General features: G+C 46.4%; 1 non-coding gene across 1 annotated transcript; it reads left to right on the top strand.

The window, feature by feature from the left end:
* Positions 1-315: 315 nt before the first annotated feature.
* LOC116833913 (U4 spliceosomal RNA) lies at positions 316-451 on the top strand. The gene has a single exon (XR_004375817.1). It is a non-coding gene; the product is annotated as a U4 spliceosomal RNA (small nuclear RNA).
* The last annotated feature ends 24883 nt before the right edge of the window (positions 452-25334 follow it).

Genomic DNA, 25334 nt, shown 5'->3' with positions numbered 1-25334 from the left:
AAAGTGGGGGCATTTGTAGAAGAACCAACACAGTTTTACTAACTAATAACTTTTGTTTAAAGATGAATCATAAGTATTCCAAATACTATATACAATGTTTTGGTGTGTATTAACTGTTTTTCACACACAAACTATGGTAGTGTCTCTTAGAAATTGACTGGGAACCTTTTATAACTGAGGCATTTAGGGTTGTACATACAATAGCCCTGAAGTCTAACTGTGCAATGCTTTCTGAAAAGTCAGAACACTGGCCTGTGCTTCAGCAAAGAGTTGACCTGAAGTTTTGGGTGGAGGGCGGGGGAAGGAGCATAATAGAGTTAAATATAATAGCAGTATCATAACCAATGAAGTTAATCTGAGGTGTGATTATTGCTAGTTGAAAACTTTTCCCTCAGTACTACCCCTTTGCCTACTACACAGACACAGGATAATGTCTTTTACCTTGATTTAGCTGCTTGAGGTCAACCTTAGGCTCCCAGCTAGGGTAGAGGGTCTTCAGACACTGAGCAGGAAGAGAGAACTCAGAAGCTCACAAAAAGGCAAGCGGTGTAGTCTGACCTTGTTTTCAGATAGTAGGGCTTCTATGCTCCCAGGACCAGGTCCTGAAAGAGCAGAGTCTCTAGCAGTTACTACCAGGGCTCTTACCTAGGGCCAGAAGGGTTGGAGACAGCTCCATTTCCTAAATAGTTAATTTTCTTATTATCTAAAAAGAGCTCTGTGCTCAGTCTGTCTAATACCTGGTCATAAGATAAAATCATGCTTGGTCACGTATGCTATTTAATCCTCCCTAGCACCAGTACTAAAAAGCAGTTTACAGAAGAAAGACTAAAGGCACCCAGCCTTTGTAGAATGGACAGGGAGCAGGTGAGAAATGGGATTACTGATCAGGATCAGACAGAGCAGGCCAGTATATACTTAATGAGGTTGCAGCAGCTGCTATGGAGTGAAAAGTCAATAGCATGCTGACTCTACAGGTGAATGTTTTGAGGTACATAAGCAGATAATGAGCCTCTTACTATTTTGTTTAATCTTTGATTTTGATCTTCTGACATCAGACTGTTAATTCTGCCCTTCTCTGTTTACCTGTACTGCCATGGCTACATCCCCTACTCTGCAACTGGCTTAATACTGAAGGCATCATAAAGTTCATGGCTGCGTTCCAAGTTCAGACTAGAGCAATCTCACACTGTTTAATGGTACATTATCACAGTTATACCTTGCAAAGGAGATTGCCTGTAACAACGTATCATAATATTTAGATGAAAGGAGATTGCCAAATAATGGCAACTTGTCTCTTCAATCAGCATCACTTTCATGAACTCCATGACAGGGAAAAGGCATTGAAGGCTTAAATTAGAGCTAAGTTTACAGGCCTGGGGAAAAGTTTAATTAGCATTCCTGGGTTTTTCTTCACTCAGTCTGATGTTCAAGTTAAAGAAAACCCACACGTTACTTTTTAACAGCTCAACCCAGGCTTCTCCCTCAAGCTGTCTGACATCCTAGGAAAAGCTGATTTGGGGGTTGATCCCGAGCTGTGTCATACAGAATCCAAGTTCAGGTCCTTATGCTTCGCTTAGATTCACAGGGGCTGGAAGCAGCTGAGTGAGAAGGAATTGTCTATAACACAGAAAGAGTTCAAAATGAGAACCGGAGAAGGGAGGCCAGCTTGTGTCTGTTAGTTACTGCCCCGGGCATAGGCACCGGCTTCCTCCAGGCCCTGGTGGTGCTCAACCCCCAGCTCTGCCCTGCCTCTTCCCATCCCCACTGGCCCAGTTCCAATCCCTCCTCAGAGCGCTCCCCATGCCCACTCCTCCCTCCATCACCTCCTGCACATTGTGGAACAGCTGATCACGGAGGGTGGGAGGCACTGGGAGAGACTGGGAGGAGTTGATCGGCAGGGTCACTGGCAGACAGGACGTGCTGGGAGGATGCTGGCTGCCAGAGGGCACTAAGCACCCACTAATTTTTTTTCTCTGGGTTCTCCCAGGCTGGAGCACCCATGGAGTCGGTGCCTATGGCCCTGGGTGAGGTGTGATTCAGAGTTGCAGTGCCCTCACAGACACTGTGCCTCAGAAAGGAGTACACCCAGGAAGAGTGACCCCCTCACTGCACAGTGTGCACTCCCAATGTGGCCAGCCATCTTAACAGGATGAGACAGAGCCATGGGGTGCCTCTTCACAGCTCCTTAAGGGATGACTTGAGTCACAGGGGTGCTAGCATGGAAACAGTGCCTGCATTCAAACAGCACAAGAACTGCAGTTGTGGCCATCTCCTGCCTAGGACTGGGAAGTGGGGGAGAAAGGAGAGAAGCAGAGAGAGGAAGGCTCTTTGTGCTCTCCCACCCCAGTTGCTTACTTTTGCAAAAGCCAACAACAATTTGGCCCTTACTGAATTAGAGCTAATCCAACCACCTGCCAGTGCAGTGCTGCTACCACCAGCACATGTTCAAGCCTGGCTGTAGTAATCTACTCTAATATAAGCTACATGTGCAGTGTGGAGGAGAGGAAAGCAATTCAATATATCTTTATTTACATACATGAGGAAGTTCTCGGATAGTACAACTATACTCTGTTGCTGACTCAAACAGAGTTGGCAAGCTTCCAAAGGAGCAGCATGCAGCTGTATTCCCCTGAGAGGATGGGTCAAATTCTGTGCTGCACCTCCCAAATTCCAAACTGCTCCAGAAGCCAGTTTGGACCCCTACATAAGTTAAAAGCATCTGACGTGCTTCTTGTTTCCGGCAGCCTCAGCCAGCTGTCTAAGGGTTGCTCACCAGCCCAGAGTTACATAAGTTCAGATCATTCCAGCCACTCCCCTTTCTACCCCTAGCTTTCTGCTAGGAGGGGGCATGCAAGGTCAGGCATGCCCTCCTGGGACAGCAGGAATTCTCCCACGCAATACTCTACCTCCTTCATAGCCCTTGTATGCCAGTGAAGTGTCACAAAGGGGCCAGAATCTGGCTTGATGTCTCTAACATAGGGACTTTGAATGCAGCAGGTTAAAGGATTCACAAAAAAGGTTCAATCCATGCTCCTTCCCCAGAACCACATTTCACTTTCTTCTGTCCCTGTAGTGTTCAAGCCTTGCCTCAACAAGAGGAAGAATTACGTTTTGCAGTGATCTCGAGTGCAGCAGTGTTGTTCACAGCACTCTTGCATTTCACCATATTCACTGGGTCGTTTTTGTAGATTTTTAAGAATTAACTAGTTCAGCAATGCTGTTTTCTGTTCATTGCTGATTGCAAAATACTTTGCACTTAAACCGAGCCTTCCAGCCAAGGACCCCAAAACCTCACAGCCTCCCTATGAGCTGGGTTAGTACTTTGGTTAGAGTTGTTTGCCAGTTTTGTTGTGAATAGAGTATGTGTAGTTCAAATTTCATTTTGCTTTTACAAAACAGAGCTAATTTTGTGGTGTTTGTTGGGTGGAAATTGGTGCATTTCTAGGTAAGATTGGGTCCTCTTTTGGGGCACAAACTTCCATTTCCAAAATTCCACATTTTACTTAGATAAAGATCCATTCTCATTAAAAACCACGGTGAAGTTTCAAAGGTATCTGTTTCCAAAAAAAGCACCATTTTTCAATGGAAAGCAATACTGAAATTGTAAATATTTTCTCTACATATTTCATTCAAAACTTGTTGGCTTACCAAAGCACTAATTAGTGCCTTTTTAGGATCTGGAAACTGAGGCACAAAGGAACTTGTTCACAGTGAAAGAGTGTCTCAAGGACAGTGCACAGGATAAAACCCAGATCTCCTGGCAAATGTTCCAACCAATAGAAAATACTCCTTTTACAAACTCACAGTGCAAAAACCAGTGAACTTGTTTGAGCTTTGGTGGAATCAGCCAACCAGCATTGTCATTAACACTTCAGGGGAGGGGAAAGCTTGTGCCCTTATGTTCTTTTTTATGTGCTAACGGAGCAGGTTAGGATCCGGCAGAAGGGTTCTGCATAGCACTGCACAATTTGCCTTCTTTTTCCAAGGCTAGTCTCAGCACTTCACCGTTGAGTCTAATATCTGTATCATCTTACACTTTTTTAGAACAGGGATTGGCACCTTTAAAAACAGCATGCACAGAAGTGTCTGGAAGATGAGGCAGATATTTCTACTTCCTGTGGTCCCATCGGGGCTCTCGTACTACAAATGTGTAAGATGTTGATTTTTTCCAAGACTGCTGTTTCCATGCTTTATTACACAGCTCTACAGTAGCTGATGAAGGTATTACATACTAGCCCAGCTGCTCTGACCTAGCTATAAAATAGCCAGCTAACTGGATAAGAGAGCTTAAAATAGTCTGGCCTTTATTCTTTATCAGCTTAAAATTTTCCAGCACACATCTAACACTAAAATCTTTGGAGAAATACAGAACAATCTGTTATTTATAGATTATGTACTATTTCTGGTGCACTGGTTTAATCTCATATTCTTACTAGACTGATAGGACACAGGACTTCACCCTTTGTCTTTTCATTCTAAAAGGTGCCCGCTGATAAGGTCTAGCTGAATATTCTTCTGCTAAGCCAATTATTTGCAAATTAACGAATTGCTTACAAGGATTGTGCCTTCTTTTCAGTTTTAGAAGGGACTCTTTAGGGCTTTGTGCCTGCGTGCCCAGAAGCTAATCCCCATTTTCTAGACCTTTTGTAGATACTATAAAGTATCTTATTGTTTCTTTTCATATCTGTTTTTCAATTAACATATTAGTGAGTTTGCCTCGATGCTATGTCTGCATAATTTGTCACAGTGTTGTATGGCCAAAACAGAACCATTTAGCAGAACCTCAAATTGTAGGATTTAGAAAACCCAGATTAAAGACAACCCTGGTTCTAATCTTTCCAGAATAATTTAAAACAAACAAAAATATTGTTGCTGATTTTTCAACATCAAAAACATGTTCTGATGTGTTGCATCTCTTGAGAAAGCCCCAGTGGTGCTGTTCCTTTTGGCACTGCTTACGAAATAGTCATGCCAATAAAGTGGTTTTGAATTGAACTATCTGTTGCTCAATCCCTTAGGGACCATAGCAATTGTCTGGAGACAAAACAATTTTGCTTGCTGTCCCCATGAATGGGAAGTCCACCTGCTGCTTTCTGGAGTTTGGGAAAACAAATGCAAACTGGCAGTTCCATTCCACAGAAACAGCACTTTTTCCAATTTTGTACAGGAAGTTTGTTCTCATCTTGCACGATCTGGCTGTTGGCTTGGTGTTTAACCCCTATAGAGCATGGAGATACACACATGTACATTCTCCCTAGGCATTCATTTAGCTAGAAACTTACATAGGGCAATTGGTAGAGGTGTTAAAACAAGAGCAAATATTTTGCAACTCTCTACCAGATCTGTCTAGGCTGTGCTGTCATTCTTATCAAAACAAGTATAAATAAAATCATATTAGGTAGGGTTTTCCCAGATATTGCCTCTCTTTTGAGGTTCTGTTCTCTTTCTGGGTGGATTTTTCAAATAATAGGAAGTGTCCAGGATTATTGCGGAACAGATGTTGCAGCTCAGAAAAAGCCCTGATTGGTCCACTTCCCAATTGGTCCCTACCCTGCAGCCACAGCTGACTGGTCCATTCCCCCGCAGCAACAGCTGCTGGCAGGGGCGCTGGAAGAATTTTTATAATGGAAGTGCTGAGAGCTATTGAAACTGTAAACGCTGTATATAATGGAAACCACTTCAAACCAGGGGTGCAACAGCACCTCCAGCACCCCAGTTCCAGCAACTAGGGCTGCCAGATCCCACCCACTCAGGCCCTGGCTCCCAGCCCTGGAGAGGGGGTCCTGAAGGGAGGCATTGACTGTCGGCTGTCACTGCATGCTGGGGCTTGCACCAGCCAGCCTGCTGCCGTGAGAGAGAGCGACTCCTCCACTGAGTACTGCTGCCAGCACCCCAAACTGTATCTCTGCCTCCAGTTTCCCCTTCCCTCCATCTACCCTCCCTTCATCCTCCCCCCAGTGTCCTCTTTTGGGGAACTTGAAATCTGGTAACCCTAATATTAGTTACCTACGGCAGTTTCAAACAGTATGTAAAACTTGTCACATCAAGTTTGTCATTATGCCTTGTTAAGGCAACATTGGCCCCAACATCAAATGTTCCCAAGCCAAGGAAGAGACCTTGGGAAGTCTTTTGATTAAAATGGTGACAGTATGTTGGCTGCCACATGCCATCCCAGTGAAAGATGCAAAGTGAAATTAATTCTTAAAAGTCCTTGCCAGGGGCTGAGACAGATGTTTTGGGGGAATGTCAATGTCTACTTATCAACACAGAAATTGTGTGAATATAGTCTTAAACACACTGGGGCAGAGCCTCAGCTGTCGCCAAGGAGAGTTTGGTGCAGTGGAGCAAAGGGTATATTTGTATTTCCTCAGTTCTGGATTATATTACCATTGGGCCAGTCCCCAGCATAAATGAGATCTCAAGTGCTTCATTGATTTATAATGACCAGTACATACTACATAAAGCTTCCCCTATGCAGGGGAGACCTTCTGGTGGTCAGCTAAGCCAAGTGGTGCATTGCAGTCCTAATACTCTGGAGAATCAGGCCTACTTAGTACTCTTTCCTCCCATCACCATTCATCTTGTCCTCTCTCCTGCCAACCCCTATCAGTTTCAATTTCATTGTCAAGGGATGGATCACTTGATGATTAACCTTTTCTGTTCACGGCCTCTGGGGCACCTGGCATTGGCCACTGTCGGAAGACAGGACACTGGGCTAGATGGACCTTTTGTCTGACCCAGTATGGCCGTTCTTATGTTCCTTTTGTCACTCCCATTACCCAACCCCTTCCCTCCACATAAATAAGTAATTAAGTCAACATTGAAGTCTTTCACGGCCTGCACAACATGCCTATCCCTTGCTCAACTTTCACCTCCTGGCATTTATTTCTATAGTTCTCCAGAGACCAAAGAGCCTCTTCCAGGCTAGACAGGACCCAGATTCTTAAAAGACAAGCAGGATAAAATGTAATACCCACCCCCAACCAAGACACCCATTTAACCTTCTTCATGCATTATAGAGCAGCAACTGTAGGTACAAGCCATTTTTCAGGTTATTTTTAAGTTACTTTGAACAGAGGAAGAAGCATTAAGGGCTTCTGGGGTATAGCAGGTATGGTGAACTGGAGAATTATGCATTTGTGCATCAAAAGCACAACAAAATCCACTCAGTTATGTTACTGAATTCTCTTTTCTTTGTTCCTGAAACACAACAGAATTCAAAGCTATTGGAGTTCCTGAATATTTTTAGCATGACTGGTTTCTTACAATGTAATTGTTGGACATACGGATTTCCCTTGGCAGAAATCTGTCATGTTCCAGAAATTTACTGTAACTAGACAGTGGAAACATTATTTTGGTTTCCTATGTGTACTGGTAATGTAATATGCAGTATATACAGTGGACCAGATTCTGCTCTCATTTGTACCTATCAAGACCCGTTGATTTGGGTAGAATTGCATGAGTAGAACCAAGAAAAGAATTTTGCGCTAGTGTGTTTGCTGCTTTTAATCTCTTTTTCTCAAGTTACAATAAAACATAGTCTGCCTTTGTAAGAATCCTAGCTTATCTTTTAAAGAATATCTCTAATTCGGCCTTATGCAAATATGGAAACACAGCAGCTGGGTTCTAATCACGAGTACATATTTAATCTTACTTGCAGAGTATTTCTGACTGACAGACCATCACAAAAGCTAGCTATGAGCCCTGATCTTGGTTGCTGCCCCATGGAGTTGTAAACATCAATGATGTCACTGTTGAATAGTATTCTGGCTGCCAGCAGAAATCTTAAGCATGTGATTTTAATTAAAACCTCAAGCTTGATTCTCAACTTGTGCAACCCCACTGACTTACAGAAGTATAACTGACAACATTGGACCTTTTCCAATTTAACAGAATTCTTGTCTCAGAATTGCTGCCAAGTGGCTCATTCTTTGCCACCACTGAATTTTAGTCTATGTTTGATAGCGAGAGCACTTTCCATTGCGAAGGACTTATCCAAAGTCCATCGAAGCCTTGGGACCACCACATAACTATTCCAAAATGGAAGCCATCCCCCAACCAATTAGATCAGTAATAGATATTTAGAAGGTGTTTGCTTGTTTTTACACTTTGAAGCATATAGAATTATAAGTACTAAAAATCCTTTTTGAGCTCCAACTGGAGATGACGATTGTTGTAGTGTACATAGATACCATGGTGGTGGGCACCTCAGAAAGACTTAAAATAGATTATATTGGATAAATAGAAGCTGCACACAGTCACCATCTTGGAGCTGGTCTAACAGCCTGGTAAAATGTCACTAACGCTAGAGAATTTGGCAAAACCCAATGATCTCTCCCATTGAGTGGTGCCATTTAAATGACCATTATTACAGTCCTTTGTTATCCAGTTGCCTTTCTTCTGGTTGCTTGCTGTTCCTCCTGATTTTGCATCATCTGAAAAAACTGAGAAATTCTGTTGTAGTATCCTTACGTAAGTCATGTATAGTAAATAACGAAGAGGTACGAAATCAAACTGAATGTATGAAGCACCCCACAGTAGACTCTGTTCCAGTTTCAGAAGATTCCATTTTCAGTATTTTACATAATGTGATATGTTCCTAGGAACAAGCAGGCAACTGTTTAATGGAAGGCCTTCCCTTCCCCCCCCCCCCCAATATTAAGTTTAAGTAACAGAGCCATGTATAAAACAGAAAGAACAGATGAAGGAATTAGACCTCAATAATAAAGGTAGCTTTGAAGGTGAAAGCTTGTATAGAAGCTTCTTGTTGCTTTCAGTGAGGAGCAAGATACAGGGCAGAGCCGTCTCATCCATAGGATGGACCAGGGCAACCCTCCCAGGCCCCATGCTTTGGGGAGCCTCACGCTTCAGGAGGAGGGGGGGGCAAGGCAGCTCAGGGGGCTAATGGAGAGCCTGGCACTGGGAGCAGGGGTCAGGCCCAGGCCCCACACTCACCAGCCCAGATGTTTATTCCTTTTTCTTGCCCACAACCCCCCAGGCTCAAGTTTGGGCTCAGTCTCTGCGGCAGCAGCAGCGAGTGACCCAGCCCCAGCCCGCTCTGCTCTGCTGGCTCCTGGCATCCCCTGCCTCTGCAGGGTCCTAGCACCCCCCAACACTAGTGCCAGGGAAGGCTGAACCTAACCCTGCCCTTCCGCCTTGGACCGACCCTTCCTTTTTCCAGCAGGACCCTCCTAGCATAGGTGAGTACCAGCCAGCAGTAGTCTCTATCGTCCCTCGCCCCACACCTCCCCCTTCCACTGCCCTTTCTCCCCTCTCTCAGCATTGGGTGGGGTCCTCCAATGCCACCTCCAGGCCAGAGCCAGCTCTTATCACCCCCCTGCTTCAAGGTCCTCATTGCCTTTCAGCTCTCCAGTCTTGGGGCCCCTTTCCCCGCAGTACCAGGACCTGGGATCCCCCAACTCTGATCTCTCCACCACCCAACAGGACTGGGGTCCTCCATCCCTCTGATTTTCTACCTCTCCTCCCCCTCTCAGCCCCCAGAGAAAACAGATCTTAGAGCCCCTCATCCATGCTGGAGGGTCCTGGGGTCCCCCAGCACCAGGGCACATATAGGTCCTCCAAGAGCCACCCAGTTCCTGAGACATGGGCTTTCAGTATTGCGAATGTGTAAAAAAACATCCATTGAGGGTAGTGAGACCCTGGGCACTTAAGCACCTAGGAAGTGAGTTTGCTACAAGGCAGTCCAGGAAGGTGGATTTCAGAATGTAACCAGCGTGACACTGAGCGTGATTGGTGAAGGTTTTTGTTAATTATATGAACTTCATTATAATTATAAAAAAGAATTACAGTATAATATAACAGCATTATAATTATACAGCTGGGCGCTATCAATATTTAGCCTGCAACCAGCAGCTGCCATTTAAGTTCACTGTAACCCAATTTCATCTGCATAAAAAATGTTAAGGGGGGCCCATACAGGCTGATTTGTCCTGGGCCTTGCATCCCGTTAGGGACGGCACTGAGACAGGGTCAGTTATGTAGTCCAGCATTAGATCATCCATAACCTCAGTTGCTCTCTGATCACAGTTTCCTCTCATAGTTTAGCAGGATCCCTCTGACTAAATAGTTGATTTGACGTTTAGCCCTCAAGCAAACCAAAAAGAGTCTTTCCCTTTCAAATCAAAGGAAATTGAAACTGAAAGTTAACGTCCTTCCACCCCTACTCTTACTGAGTCACAGCCCTGCCTTGAAAACCTCTCTGCCATCTCCCTTCTCCAGAAGCAAACAATGCTTTGTGGTCCACAGACCAACTTCTGTGAAAATTTTCCCCATTTGTTGGGGGAAAGTGGACATGTGCAGGTGTCGAGGAGGAAATGTCTTGTAACTACTAGCAGAGGAACACGGGAGCTTATCTCTGCCTCTATTGCAAAATTCAGCCCAGGGCCCCTATCCATTGAACAGCCATTCAGAACCCTGCTTCACTTTTCTTCACAGTACACCATTCTTTACACTAGCTGTCTGCTCCCAGGATTTCTCCCCAGTCCTTACGCAGTCTCCTTTCCTAGCTTTCTCCAGGCCTCTCCCTAGGCCTTTTGCCACTTCTGGCTACCACCTTGTTACTAGCACCTTTCCTAACCCACAACACCGGACCAACTTCCAGATTTCTCTTAAGTCTCTGCTGTTGTTAACTAGCTGCAGCTCTTTTCATAGCCTGGGCTATTTCCCCAGAAGGCTTTACTATAGCCTATAGTCACCTGATCACAAACATGGCACTAGCAATGCCTGGCTTTAAAGACTACAACCTCCAGCATGCTGGCCTGTAAAGAGGCTTACCCTGGCTCACCACAGACAGGCCCCCTATGCTAGGGGACCAGGGGAGGATGGAGTTGAGAAATGACAAACTGTAATATAGGGTAAATAGGTGTCTCTAATTTACTTTCTCTGTAGCCCTGTGAATCATTTCCTCTCAGAATACTTGGGACAGCTTAAGTTTTCTTCGTATATCTGTCCTTCTGACTTTTTAGGAAGCAGGTAGACTTATTGTCTAACTGATCGATCTGCAAAGGTCAGTAAGAGAGGGATCCCATGAACCTATTGTAAGAACCTTAGCATCTCTCCCTAGTGATCCGAAAGAATGATTAAAAATCTAACACAACAGTTTGGCAAACTAATCTTAAATGAGTCTGTATAAAAGGTGTAGAAGTGTTTTCTAGATGGTAATAACATTCCTGAATTACATGACTCCATCATTGAACATGGTTCAGTCTTGCAGTTTAGATGGGACTGAACTGCTCTTTAACTATTTTCCTGAACTGCACTACACCCATTCTGAATTCTTAATGGTGTAGCACAGATCAGGAGCATAGTTACAACACAATCCATCAAACCAAGACCTATTCAAAGCTAGTCAGGAGGAGACCTCTATATAACAGGGTCCTTCACAGAGTAGATGAGATAAGATTTCTCTCTTCAGGAGCAGATTGAGAGCATGTCTACACTACAAAATTAAGTCAACTTAACTTACAGCAGGCATACAGTCATTGCATTGCTTGTTCATGTCTATGTTTCGCTCCTTGTGTTGGTGGTGCGCCTCCTCACCAGGAGTGTTTGTTTAATCATAGATTATTAGATCACTTTGACATTCAGATTGCTTAATCATAGATTATTAAGGTTGGAAGGGACCTCAGGAGATTATCTAGTCCAACCCCCTGCTCAAAGCAGGACCAATCCCCAACTAAATCCCCAAATGGCCCCCTCAAGGACTGAACTCACAATCCTGGGTTTCGCAAGCTAATGCTCAAACTACTGAGCTATTCCTCCCCCCAATCGCACTGTCAGTATAAGGCATTGTGGGACAGCTTCTGAAAGTCAGTAACAGTTGACGTAAGCAATTCACTGTCTACACTGTTACTGCATCGACCTAACCACATTGACATTGACTATGCCTCTCATAGAGGTGGAATTCATGGGTCAGCGTAGCGGGGCAGTTACGTCAGCAATAGTGAAATTTTAGCATAGACACTTCCATAGTTAAGTCAACGTAAGCTGCCTTCCATCGGCTGAACGCTGTAACGTAGTCCAGGCCTCAGTGTAATTTAGGAAAGCATTTCTATCACATCATCTCAGGAACAAATACAAGAGAGCGACTCAGAGGAAGGTAAATAGGGCCCTACAAGGTGGCAGAACATAAAGAAGTGAAATCTTGGGGTGATACTAGGATCGTTGAGTGACCATGTGACAAACCCAGAGGAGAATGTGTGTGTCACGTACAATAAACCCATGAAATTTGGCAGGCTTCTTTAAGACATCTGGGAAGCAGCCTGATGCTGTAGTGATTTCCTTCACCCTGGAAGTGACACTGTTGCAAAGGAGGAAATATTATTAAATGCAACTGGAAATCCTGGATCATTGGTAAGGAGGCCTAGCCAAAGTCTCCTGTTTAAGCAGAACAAATAGGATTTTTCTCTGAGGGGAAAAAAAAAAAAAGAGATCAGTCAGAGGAAAAGCTACCAGCCCTTCTGTAAATATCAGTGGGGATACGAGAAATAAAATTGTTTTTCATTCACACTTACATCCAGGCCCAGAACTCACTATTTATAAGGGTAGCTGTAGCATGAGTAAATCTGTCTGCATCTGCAAAGCATTGATAGTAGGACTGTGCCTACACTAGCCTCTCTTTCCTGAAAATTCCCCATCGCTGTTAACAGGGGGACAGTTCCAACAGTGGGAGCAATGAGGGGGAGCTGCAGGTGGCTGGCAGCCTTTAACTAGAGTGTCACTTAAACCTTCCCAGCTACTTTATGTGGTTAGTTCAAAATTTCATTCAGAGCGTTTATAACCATGTCTAACTCTATACAAAAACCAACCAACCAACCAACAACAGACTCATCTAACTCTTCTACATAGTAATGTTTCCTTTACTCAATGTCTCCTTCTGCCACTCAGTGGCCAACACTTATGCATTTCACTTTCTGTCGTGCCTCATGACCAGCCATTCTAAAGTTGGTACTATAAAGTGAAGGATCGAAAGCCAGAAGTCATGTCATGTCCTAGTAAGAACGTCCTCTGGCCATTACAAATCAGATGAGATGGGAGACACTGTCAGCTCAGAGTCTTATCCTAATCTTTTCAAGGTGATCCCTAGTGCTTACAAATCTGCAGTGAACGATGTGCAGGAAACTATCATGCAGAATCCAACCCAAGACCTACTCAAATAGCTATATAGCGTAGGAAAGACAATTACAGTGTTTCTGAAAATAGCAGATCGCTTTCCTTAATAGTGTGAGCTGCTCAGCCCAAAGTGCTCATGCAGTCATTATGAGCATCCTCCAGGTATTAGCGTTAGATTTTACATTGGCTTCCAAACTGTAAATACCAGTAGGAGCTCAGATGATTCCGCATAACTGACAGCCTCTGCTCTAGAGAATCCTTGGAATAACAATGACACTGTAGGTGGGATAGGGCAGGATTGACAGGCCTCGACATGCTCGGTGTGGAATTTGGTGTAGCTGTTGCCTACACTGAGCCTGAGTAAATCAAAAGCTGTTCTTTCCTCCATGGTCTTACTCTAGAACGTTGAATTGGTGAGCTCCGAACACTCACTTCCATGGGCACTATAAAAAGTATCATCAGAAAGACCATTTTGGAAATGCTCTGCGCTCAGGGAAAGCAATTGGGGGGGGGATGACTGAATACCATCAAATCTGGGCCTGACTTCTGTGGGACTACTCAGATGACTAAAATGGCAGTCTAGAGCCCTATACTAGCAAAATAGCACAGGTGCTTTCTTGGAAGTTAGCACTGTAAGAGAATGTCTGGAATTAAATGGCAAATACAAACATTGCATATACCAGGGCTGAATCAGAAAGGAAATTGCTGGTAGGGTGGCTAATTAAAGGCAGGCACATGCCTCTGCTGAAGTTTAGATTTGTTTTCTTATTATCCTGGCAGACAGGTAACATAACTCAAAGATTAATAGGAAATTTAACTTTGATAGTCTTTGATCACCACTAATGGCACATCACACAGTGTAACTGCACCAGGATGAGCTGGGTTCTTTCTACTTTTGCTATACCAGTGGCATATCACAAGGCACCCTGGATATAACTGTTACTCAAGCTTTCTCTCCCTTTCGCGTTCTTTTTTGTCCATAGATTTTTAATCAGGCAAGTAAAATAATTAGGGTCTAATACACATCAAATTAAATTATGACTACAAAAGTGTGTGTCTTGGGGGAAATTTTCAGCAGGGTGAGCAGGTAGTGAAACACACCTCTCTATTACTCTTACCGAGAGTTCTGCTTCTTAGTCCTCTGCTGCTAAGTAAAAATGTACCCCTATGCCAGCATCTTCAAATTCTAATCCTACCTTCTAAGGCAGAGGTCGGCAACCTACGGCACGTGAGCTGATTTTTAATGCCATGCTGCTGCCTGCCAGGGTCTCGTGCCATTAAAAATCCTGCCCGGCCCGCTCTTCTCTGCCCTCTGTCCCCCTCCCCCCACCCTCCAACTGCGGGGGCCGGGAACAGAAGCTTGGTCCTGCTGTCTCCCCTGCCTCTTCCCGCAGTGTGCTAGTTCCTGCCCCTCCTCCTTCTCCTCCCCATCCATCCCTCTCTCCCTGCCAGCCAATCAGCTGATAGCCCCTGCGAGGGAGGGGGAGAGGAAGAGGGAAGGGGGAGAGGAAGGGGAGAAGAGGAGTCAGAGTGCTCACTGCTCCCAGCAGAGGCAGAGAAGAAGTGGGGGCAGGGCCTTCAGGAAAGGGGGAGTAGAAGTAGGGCATATCCGTCCAGCCCCCTGCCATGAGCACTCCACCCCACACCCCCAGCCCTCTGCACTGTACCCCCTAACACGCCCCCAGCCCTGAGCCCTGTACCCCCTCACATTCCCCCAGCCTTCTGCCCTGATTCTTGCAACCCCGACATAGCCAGCCCCTACACACCCCATGCCCCACCACATCCTGACTCCTGCACCCTCCACATCCCCACCCTCACCCTGAGCACCAAACGGGAGCTCCTGCACCCTCCACCCCACATTCCCACCTGCACTCCTCACACCATATGGGAGCTGCCCAGGTAAGCGCTCCACACCCAAAACTCCTGCCCCAACCCTAAGCCCCCTCCCTCATTCTAGCTCCTGGACAGACCCTACACCCCAACCCCCGGCCTGCTCCTTCACCCACAGCCCTGTGCTCAGTGCACTCCCACCCTCAGCTCAGTGCAGGGGGGGACGGGAAAGAGAATGGGACAGAACCAGGGAGAAGGTAGGTACCCACTGTATGTGGGCAGGGCCAGGACCCCAGACCGACAACGAGCTGAGCGGGGCTGGCAGCCAGGATTCCAGTTGGCAGGAGCCGGTGGATGGAACCCCTGAGCGACAGTGGGCTGAGCTGCTTAATCCACTGCCAGTCTGCAGTCCCGGCCACCAGCCCGGGGTCCCGGCTGCCAGCCCTGCACAGCCCGCTGCTGGCCCAGGATTCTGGCTGCTGGCCCCTTGCCAGCCGGGGTCCCAGCTGCAGGCCCCGCTCAGCCCACTGCTGGCCTAGGTGAACAGAACCCCAGACCAGCAGTGGGCAGAGCGGGCCGGCAGCGTAAGATCAACATTTTAATTTAATTTTAAATGAAGCTTCTTAAACATTTTGAAAACCTTGTTTATTTTACAATACAACACTAGTTTAATTATATAATATATAGACTTATAGAATGAGACCTTCCAAAAAAATGTTAAAATGTATTATTGGCACATGAAACCTTCAATTAAAGTGACTAAATGAAAAATCAGCCCACCACTTCTGAAAGGTTGCCGACCCCTGTTCCAGGGGCTTAAAACATGCCCACTAGGTTCTGTGGGGAGGCGGATTCTTTCAGTCTTTAGCATCCCGCTGTGGAAGACAGGGACTCAGGAAGATGTGAGGCCAAAGTTACACAGTGAGAGAAAGTACAATGCAATAGCTTTAGGGATAATGCTGCTTTCCTTATTCTATCAACATCCCTTGTCCAGTACTAGAAGAAACCAGTTCTTCTGGTAATTCTTGACTAGGATTACATGAGTGGGACAGCCCAAGTAAAGGGCCATATGGAGTCCACTCTGCTTGAGGGGGCTTAGATTGCCACCTGACCTCCCAGATGTGAAAAGAGATCACCCAGCACTCCTCCATGGAGCACAGGCTACACTACCCCAGCTCCCATGCAGCAGACTGCTGAAGAAGCAAGGAGAGACCATGTCCAAGCTCTTCTCTGCTCCTTTTGAGGCACCGTGTGCTATCAACAATCTGAAGTCCTCAAATTACCAAAGCTCAGGGACTTCCGCAATTCTAACTAGCCCTTACACAGGCAGTGTGAGAGAGAAGGGGGTCTCCTTACACTCTCCCATGCCTCGACTGTGCTCCTGTATAAGGACCAGGCACAGCATGAAAGCAAGTTACTTTTACTCCCATGTTTCTTGCTGAGTTGTTTTGGGCCATAGCCAGGGAGCATCGGCTTGTACCCTTGTTACTATGCACGTGAAAGAAGAAAATCCACTGTCAGACATGCAGTTTTATTTTACAAATACCACAACCACAAATAAATCAGTGCATAGATAGCTGGATGTTGTTTTTGCCCAATAAACTCACCTTTCCTCTATTTGATTTTAACACAATAAAAAGAGTGCAAATTAAGAGTTGGCAGGTCCTTTTTGAACTCACAAAAGAATAGAAGCAGCAAGTGACTTTTTAATACTTGGTTTAACCACAGCAATTCTGAAAATGATGCTATATCTTTGAAAGCTGCTTCTTCCTAAGACAGTTTCCAACTACTCTGTGATTTATTGGGTCTATCTCCACTTATCTACTCATTTATTACTTATTTACCACAAGAGCTCCAAAGTATTGTTCTATCCTATATGATGACTTCCCAGAGAACTTAGTAACAATAAAACCAACAGGGTGCTATAGGAATTTTATTGAGTGCTGTAGCAATTTACACTATAAAAGGGTAGAATTTAATACAGAATGATGGTCTTTCTATAATTTTTTTAAAAAGCCATAGATGAGAATCATATAGCTAGGATATAGCTTACTATTAAATTTTATAGGTTTGTCCAAAGATTATAGAAAATGTATCATTTGATTCTATGGGATTTTCCCACAAGGGATTAGATTTTTTTAGGGGAAAAAAAAGTCTTTTTAAAGTAGTTGAAAATCACATACACAAAATCTGATTGTGGAACAAACTCTCTCTGATGCATGCTGACAAGAGTGAAATAACAGCTTGTCTGAGCATATCTTGTTGCATGCAGCCTCGTTTATACTAGAAAATTAGGTTGGCATAAATACATCACTCGGGGATGTGAAAAATCCACCCCCCTGAGCAACATTGTTAAGATGACCTAAATCCCCATGTAGACAGCACTAGGTCAATGGAAGAATTCTTGTGTTGTCCTAATTACCACTGTGACAGTATACTCCATATTCTTTATGGAAATATGGCTATGATATGAATATGGTATGACTAAGATATACTTTATGCAAGATGGGTCTTGTAAGATATCATTGGAAAGGTTATAATTTACTGAATGTGTTTATCCAATTTATATGCATATATCATTTTTGTATCTGCAGGGGAGAATATTGACAATGTCTCTGTATTTCAAATGTGCTACGTTGGATGAGGCCAAACAATGTAGTGGCCTATTGAAGAAATGCACACAAGCATAAGGATTACCCCAGGAACTGCGTCCAATAGAAACCTCTCAGAGATAGCTCTGCACAATGGGAACTGTTTGACCCAGGTCAGATAGCTCTATACACTGGGAACTGTTTGACCCAGGTCACAGCAAAAAAGCTTTCTGGCAAGTGGGGGGGGGGAAGAGATATAAAAGAGGGACAATGACAACATGGGGGTCCTCACTCTTCCTACAATGCACCTGAAAACACTCGAAGAACAAAGACTGAACTGTGAGAAGTGATGTTCCCAGGCTAAGATCTTTAACCTGTGTATGAAAACCTGGGAAAGCCAAGGCAACTTGTGCCTTAAGAATCTGCCAGCCTGTTTATCACTCAGAGTGAGAATTTGTTAATTTGTATCTTACCTATCTAGTGTGTTAAGCTCAGTCTGCAGCTTTGATTTATTTACTAAGGTAATCTGCTTTGATCTGTTTGTTCTTTAACCACTTAAAATTCACCTTTTGTAGTTAATAAAAGGTATTTCTTGTTTATAATAAAACCCAGTTTCAATAATTTCTAACTGGGGGGGAGGGGAGTTATGCACATCTCTCTTCACATTGAGGAAGAGGATGGATTTTTAGGAGCTTGCACAGTGTAGATTTTTCTATACAGTGCAAGACAGTATTATTTTGGACCTATCTCCCAAAAAGGGCATGCACGTGAGTGCCGGGGGCGGGGGGGAGCCCTCTCACACACAGCTGACTTCAGTCTGTGACTGGAGTGCGGTGTGGCCCTACCTCTGTGTGTGCTGCAAGAGGCCGGAGAGCCTAATTCAGCAAAGCAGGTAGAGGGAACCCTGTCTGGTTGAGCAAGAGAGTCTCAGTGAAATCCCAGTACATCATGTGGCACCCCAGAAGGGGGAAATAACCCATCACAACTGCCTCTCAAGGAGTGGATTACCTACACTGACGAGAGAACCCCCTGCCAGCAACGGTAGTGTCTACTCTGGAGTACTACAGCAGGGCAGGTGTGCTGCTGTCATGTTTTAAGTATAGAGACATCTGTCTTTCAGGAATCCTGACCAACATGTGACATTTCATACTCAATGACTTTAAAGAACTAGGTTCAAGCCCGAATTTAACTATGGAAATTGGATTTCGCCTTGAGTCTGGATTCTGAAGTTTCATATACAAAGCTTAAGGTTGTCAGAGCTCTAGCTTCCCTCTTCAATGAAAGGAAGCAAATGAGCCCAGTAAATTGTAGATTTCACTTGGGCATTACCACAAAGAACATTTCACATCAGAAGCAGCAAGAAACTAAAACCTGGCAAAATGAAATCTCTGTATACACAGTGTTTACCCGGAAAACACAGGCACTAAAGAGAATGTCAACTGCAGCAGCCTGAACCTTGTTTGTCACTAGATTAACTATGGAGCTGACAAGGACAATGACTCAACCATTCATGTCCATTAGGCTCACTGTGAAAGTTCCATTCGCTTACCAGCTGGTCTGGCAGACTGCTATCTAGAAGATGTGAACAAGTGCAATGTTTAGAGGCAGACTGGCCCCATTGCAATTTGAAACCAAAGCTGCAATTAATTATGTATGGAATGTGGCCAAGCACTCCTGGGATTGTAATCAAATGAGACCACACAGAGGAAAAAAAAACAACACTTCATAATGCACCATACACTAGAGAGAGATTTAGAGTTCCCATAATAGTAGGAAATTAAAAAGAAAAGTGATCAGTGCATCCTTATTCCTAAGAATAGGTAAACAAAAATTTTATATGTATAGTGCTGAGCACATCCCCCACAGGAAAATGTTCCAGATTGTGCACCCTCTTTTCATTTGGCTGTTTGCAAATTGAAGGTCTGCAAGTTCCTGCCAAACCTCAATTCCAGTTGACTTTAAGTCATATTTTCACCCAGTATTGTCAGAGTTTGCAAGAACTCAGGACTTTTGAGAAAGAGCCCACATTCCTATAAACATACTGCTCTGCTGAGATGCTTGGAGACCCTTCACACCCACTTCTTTTGCATACGAAATGATACCTTGATTATACAAACTGTAATGGCCATTGCTTGAGTCATCCACTCCGCAGGTGCAGGCTGGTGATGGTGCATGTATATGGGAGGCTAGACTTGGCAAGCTGGAGGATGCTGGCTGAAATGTGATGATGGTGGGATCAGTTATATGGGTTTCATGTTATCTGGTAATGGCTATGCAGGTGGCCAGCAGGGACTGCTGGGATCATTAGCACCTCATTTGTTAAAATCTCAACATATGCCCTCAGACCTACAAATTGTACAGTCAGTCACTGTTATTCAAAAGTGCCACTCCAGTAGCACCTAGAGTCCCTATCAAATCAGGACCATCATGTTAGCTGTTGTACATACGTACACACAAGAAGAGACAGTTCCCCAAGAATTTACACTCTAAACAAATAAGATCAAGGATGGGAGAAGACATGTTATCCCCCTTTTACAGAGGGGCCACCTTCTTCTTCTTAGTATAAGTGCAACGTGCCTCAGGTGGCACGTGACCAAGATTAATCACTGAATTTAGTCTGCTGGTTAGATCATTAGCTTCCCCAGCCCAGACAGGGGAGCACAATGAGAACAGTACTCCATGCCCCCCATGGGGCATCTGCAGGGCCGGTGCAACCATTTAGGCAAACTAGGCAGCCGCCTAGGGCGCCTAATGGTTGGGGGCGCCTAAAAGCCCCCTCAGGTGAGGAGGTGGATGTGAAGCTGCGGTGGGGGGCGCGGGCGGAAGAGGGTTGCCCGCATACGAGGGGGGGGCGCACAGGGGAACAGCTCCCGCCCCAGCTCACCTCTGTTCTGCCTCCTCCGCTGAGCACACAGCCAGCTCTAAGTCTCTCCAATCAGATGCCACAAGCCTGGGCGGGGAGGAGAATTAGAAGCAGCGCTGACGTGCTCAGTGGAGAGGTGGAGCAGAGGTGAGCGGGGTGGGCTACTCAGGCAGGGTTAGCTTCCGCAGGAGGGCTCCCCAGGTAGAGTTAGCTGCCAGGGGAAGAGGAAAGTCCCCCCAGGCGGGTTAGCTGCTGGGAGAGCAGGGGGAGGGGGAAGTCTCCAAAGCAGGGTTAGCTGCGGGAGGTGGGGGAAGGGGAAAGTCTCCCCCAGGAAGGGTTAGCTGCAGGGGGGATGCGGGGGAAGTCTCCCCACGCAGGGTAGCTGCCATGGGGCGGGGGGGAGACGGATTAGCTGTCGCTGTGGGGGGGGTAGCTGCTGCAGGGGGGGTCTCCCTGGGTGGGGAGCTGAGTTAGCTGCCTTGGGGGAGGGTTAGCTGGGGGGGTGCAAGGTGGAAGTTTCGCCTAGGGCGCGAAACTTCCTTGCACCGGCCATGGGCATCTGAGCTACAGAGATGAAGTCCTCATAGGGGATCAGTAACAGAGCTAGAAATTGAAACCAGCTAGCAGGGTCTAGTGCCTTAACCCTAAACCCATTCTCCCTTGTCTTCTTTTCCTTATTCCCGGCGTCTGTTTGTTACTCCCGCTTGCTGAGTCTTGTCCTGAGTTATCTGGTAAACTCTCAGAGGCACAGATTCCCTTCTTTAATGTATTTCTACAATGCTGATCTGACTGGAGCCTGCTGACACTGTTGCAATATAAATCAATAAGATATCTATTGCTTTCCATATCAGATCAGTGAAAACAAGGGTGCAGTGTTTTACTAGCTTTGGATAGAAGCGACTTCACGGTGGTAGGACCAGAAGAAGCCAAAACAGGGACTGCTGTACTGGATTAGAGTGGGGAGTTAAAATGGGGCCCCAATTGGGCCCCCTCCAAGGACCTGCTCCCCACTTGATGGACCCAGATGATGCCACCCCTCCTCCCACCACGTGGCCCTGAGGAAAATTTTTAGAAATAAGCCAGACAGAGACTCCAGCTGCTAGAGCGGAAGCAGCCAAAGCAGGAATGTTCAGAGAATTTTCTCAGTTCTGACTGGATTTCTGTGCCCTGTGCTGACTGGCTACTTGCTCCAACCTTCCCACTCCCTCACTCCCTTCACCTCAGCTTTGTTCCAAACCTGCCTCTCTTACCATCTTCTCCCTGCCACGTCCCTCTCATCCCCCTTCCCTTCATTTTTCTTTCCATTTAGCTGATCACCTCCTAACTAAGCTCACCCAACATGACATGACATGTGCTGCCATCACATAGTTCACTCTGCTTATGTCTTTCACCCTTTCCCCCACCCTGTGTCTGTCTTGTCTATGTAGATTGTAAACTTCCCCAGGCACCAATCATTTTATTCTGTGTTTGTACAGTCCCTAACACGGGGGGGCTCAAATCTTGATTGCCCCTTAGGCACTACTGTAATAAACATGATTAGTATTGTGATACAGCATTGCCAGAGGGCAGCATGAGAGTGTTAGCAGGGGGCCTTATTCCCTGCCAATGGAGGAAGGTTTGCTTTAGATTAACTAGAAACCTGTAGCCATTTAGAGCACCTGACTCCAATTAGAGCACCTGACTTCAGTCATGTGATAAAAACCCCCTGCTTCAGTCAGACAGTGTGGGAGTTGTAGGAGGAAGGTTTGATTGGAGCAGAGTGCAGGTTGCAGAAGTTGGAGAAGAGAAGAGTTTGGAGGAGTGCTGCGGTGGATTGTGAAGTCCAGAAGAAACCCTAGGTAAGGGGCACCAGGCTTGTGTAGAAGGGAGGCAAGAAGCCCTTCACAAGCTGAAGGGTAGGAGAGGGAAGTAACCCAGGGGAAGGAACCGCTAGTTCAAGTGGTTCACCACAACCCTCAGGGCCCCTGGGTTGGGACCTGGAGTAGAGGGCGGGCCCAGGTCCCTCCCTCTCCACTCCCCTCCTCCAAGGACACTAGTGGAGTAATTAAGAACCCGGTTCAGAGGCAAGCAATAGCGCCCTGAACCTACCCCAGAGAAGAGAAAGCGCGAGACCCAGCAGAACAGTACCGGCAATTTGCCACACGTGGTGTCAGGGGTGGGATTTGCGCTGCTGGGGACTTAGTCCAGGGTGAGACAAAACCCTCCCACCCTTAAGATGGACGACGACGTGGTCAAGGCCCTTATACATGCCACCGCGGCCCAGCAGGGAGGCTACCCGGGTCCAAGCAACCGCCAACACAGAGGCGACTAGATTGCAGCAAGAGACCAATCAGCTGTTGCTGAGTCAGGCTGCTCAGGACCGAGCCCTGCTGAGAGACCTGGTGAGCCAGATGAAGACCCTTATGGAGCAGAATCACCACTGGGAAGGGACCCGGACCATACGGGCTAGCCATTGCTTACAGAAAATGACACGGGAGGATGATGTGGAAGCATACCTCCTGGCTTTTGAAAGAGCAGCCCTGCGGGAGGCCTGGCCCGAGAACAATGGTCTGGTATCCTTGCCCCATTCCTGTGTGGGGAAGCCCAGAAGGTCTATTACGATATGGCTGCAGAAGCTGCAGCAAATTATTCCCAGCTAAAGGCAGAGATCCTGGCCAGGTTCGGAGTAACAACGGCACTGCGAGCCCAGAGGTTCCATGAATGGCGATATACGGAGGACAAGACACCCCGAATCACAATTGTTTGACCTGATCCACCTGACCCGGAAATGGCTGCGCCCTGAGGCCCATAGCTCTGAGGAGATGATGGAGGTACTAATATTGGACCGGTATATGCGGGGGCTACCACCAGGTCTCAGGACTTGGGTTGGTCAGAATGACCCCTCTACCTATGATGAGTTGGTCTCCCTCGTGGAAAGACAACTGGCAGCCCGCGAACTGTTCCAGACCCCAGGCGGGGAGACACGGCAACCCAGGAAGACAACCCCAAACCCAAGGCCCCGGACTGTCGAGAACTCTAGGAAAACTATAACGGGGAGGAACGACAGCGAGGAATGGCTCGAGGCCAGAAAGGGACCTGGGGGTTTGGAAGAGTGGTGGGGGGCCGGCCAACTAGCCCCAGGCAGAGGGTGACAACCGGAATAAGGGGACGGTGTTATGAATGTGGGGAATTGGGGCATATAGCAGCCCAATGTCCAACAAGGAGGTACCTATGCAGTGTAATCTGGGGAATTATGGGGAGCAATGTGGCCTAATCAGCCTGGTAGGGGTTACATTGACCTCACATGGATTTACCAGACCTGTAAAAATGAATGGTATAAAAACCATAGCATTAATAGATTCTGGGAGTGCTGTCACGTTGGTCTCGGGAAAGTTGGTGGGAACAGACCAACTAACCCGGGCCAAAAGCACAGGGGTAACATGCGTACATGGCACCGTGAATTTTTACCCTACAATTCCGGTACGGATTGAGATCCAGGGGAATACCACCAGAGTTTCTGCAGGAGTAGTCCCCAAGCTCCCTTACCCTGTTTTGATTGGGAGAGACTTCCCTGGGTTTGAGAGCTTACTGACCCCGATAGAGACAGGAGAGGGTAGCAACCCCCAGGCTGAGACAGAGGCAACTAAAGATAGCCTCGCCCCAATGTTTGCTGAATTTGCTCCAGAGTTATTCTCATCCCCTGGAAACCCCGAAGGTCTAGGCGAGAACGAAGGGCGGATAAAAAGTTAGGGACCAGGATTCTGGCAGCAAATCAAAAGACTTCCCTTGTGGGTAGGCGAACCCGCCCAGGAGACCAGGAGATGGTTCGGGCCACGGAGGACTCAGAGGAGGTTCCTGGCCCAAGTGGGAGCACCCCAGGGGGAAGAGTTGAAATAGGCCCCCTAGAATTAGGTCAGTTCAGTACTGCACGTGAGACCTTTGGGCAGGACCAGGCCGAAGATCCATTATATGCGAACGTGAGGGAGGAGGTAGTGGAAGTAAATGGAGTGCCTGTAGAAGGAAAAGTCAAAGGCCCAAGGCCATATTATGTGCTCAAACGCGATCTGTTGTACAGAATAGAGCAAATACGAGGGGAAGAAGTAGAGCAACTCCTAGTCCCACGGAAACACATAAGGGCAGTACTAGAGCTAGCTCACAGTCATTTATTGGGGGACATCTAGGGGTAGACAAGACACTGGATAGAATCCTAAGAAGGTTTTATTGGCCAGGGATACGAGCAGAAGTCCAGCGTTATTGTGCCTCCTGCCCTGAATGCCAGTTGCATAGCCCCCGACCTCACTTGCGGGCCCCACTAGTACCTTTACCTATTATTGACGTCCTTTCGAGAGGATAGCTATGGACATAGTGGGCCACTAGAAAAGTCGGCACGGGGCCACCGAAACGTACTAGTCATCCTTGACTATGCCACGCGATATCCAGAGGCCATCCTTTAAGAAACCCCACGTCTAAGGCAATAGCAAAAGAACTACTACAGTTTTCGCCAGAGTGGGCATCCCTAAGGAGATCCTGACAGACCAGGGAACCCCGTTTACGTCAAAACTAATGAAAGACTTATGTGCCTGCTCCGCATACAAGCCATTCGGACCTCAGTCTACCATCCACAAACAGACGGACTGGTCGAAAGATTTAATCGTACCCTTAAAAGTATGATCCGGAAGGTGGTAGCACAGGATGGAAAAGACTGGGACACCCTTTTACCGTATCTAATGTTCGCTATACGGGAAGTTCCCCAGGCGTCCACGGGTTTTTCTCCCTTTGAACTCTTATATGGACGCCACCCACGCGGGATATTAGATATCGCCAAGGAGGATTGGGAGGAACAACCCAACCCAGGAAAGAATGTCATTGAGCATGTGACACAGATGAGAGAGCGGATAACTCGAGTAACCCCGATAGTACGGAACATTTGGAAAAAGCAC

This window comes from Chelonoidis abingdonii, chromosome 2 (assembly GCF_003597395.2).
Source record: "Chelonoidis abingdonii isolate Lonesome George chromosome 2, CheloAbing_2.0, whole genome shotgun sequence".
NCBI lineage: Eukaryota > Metazoa > Chordata > Testudines > Testudinidae > Chelonoidis > Chelonoidis abingdonii.
Note: the sequence above shows the minus strand (reverse complement) of the source record. Positions and strands in the feature narration are given on the sequence as shown.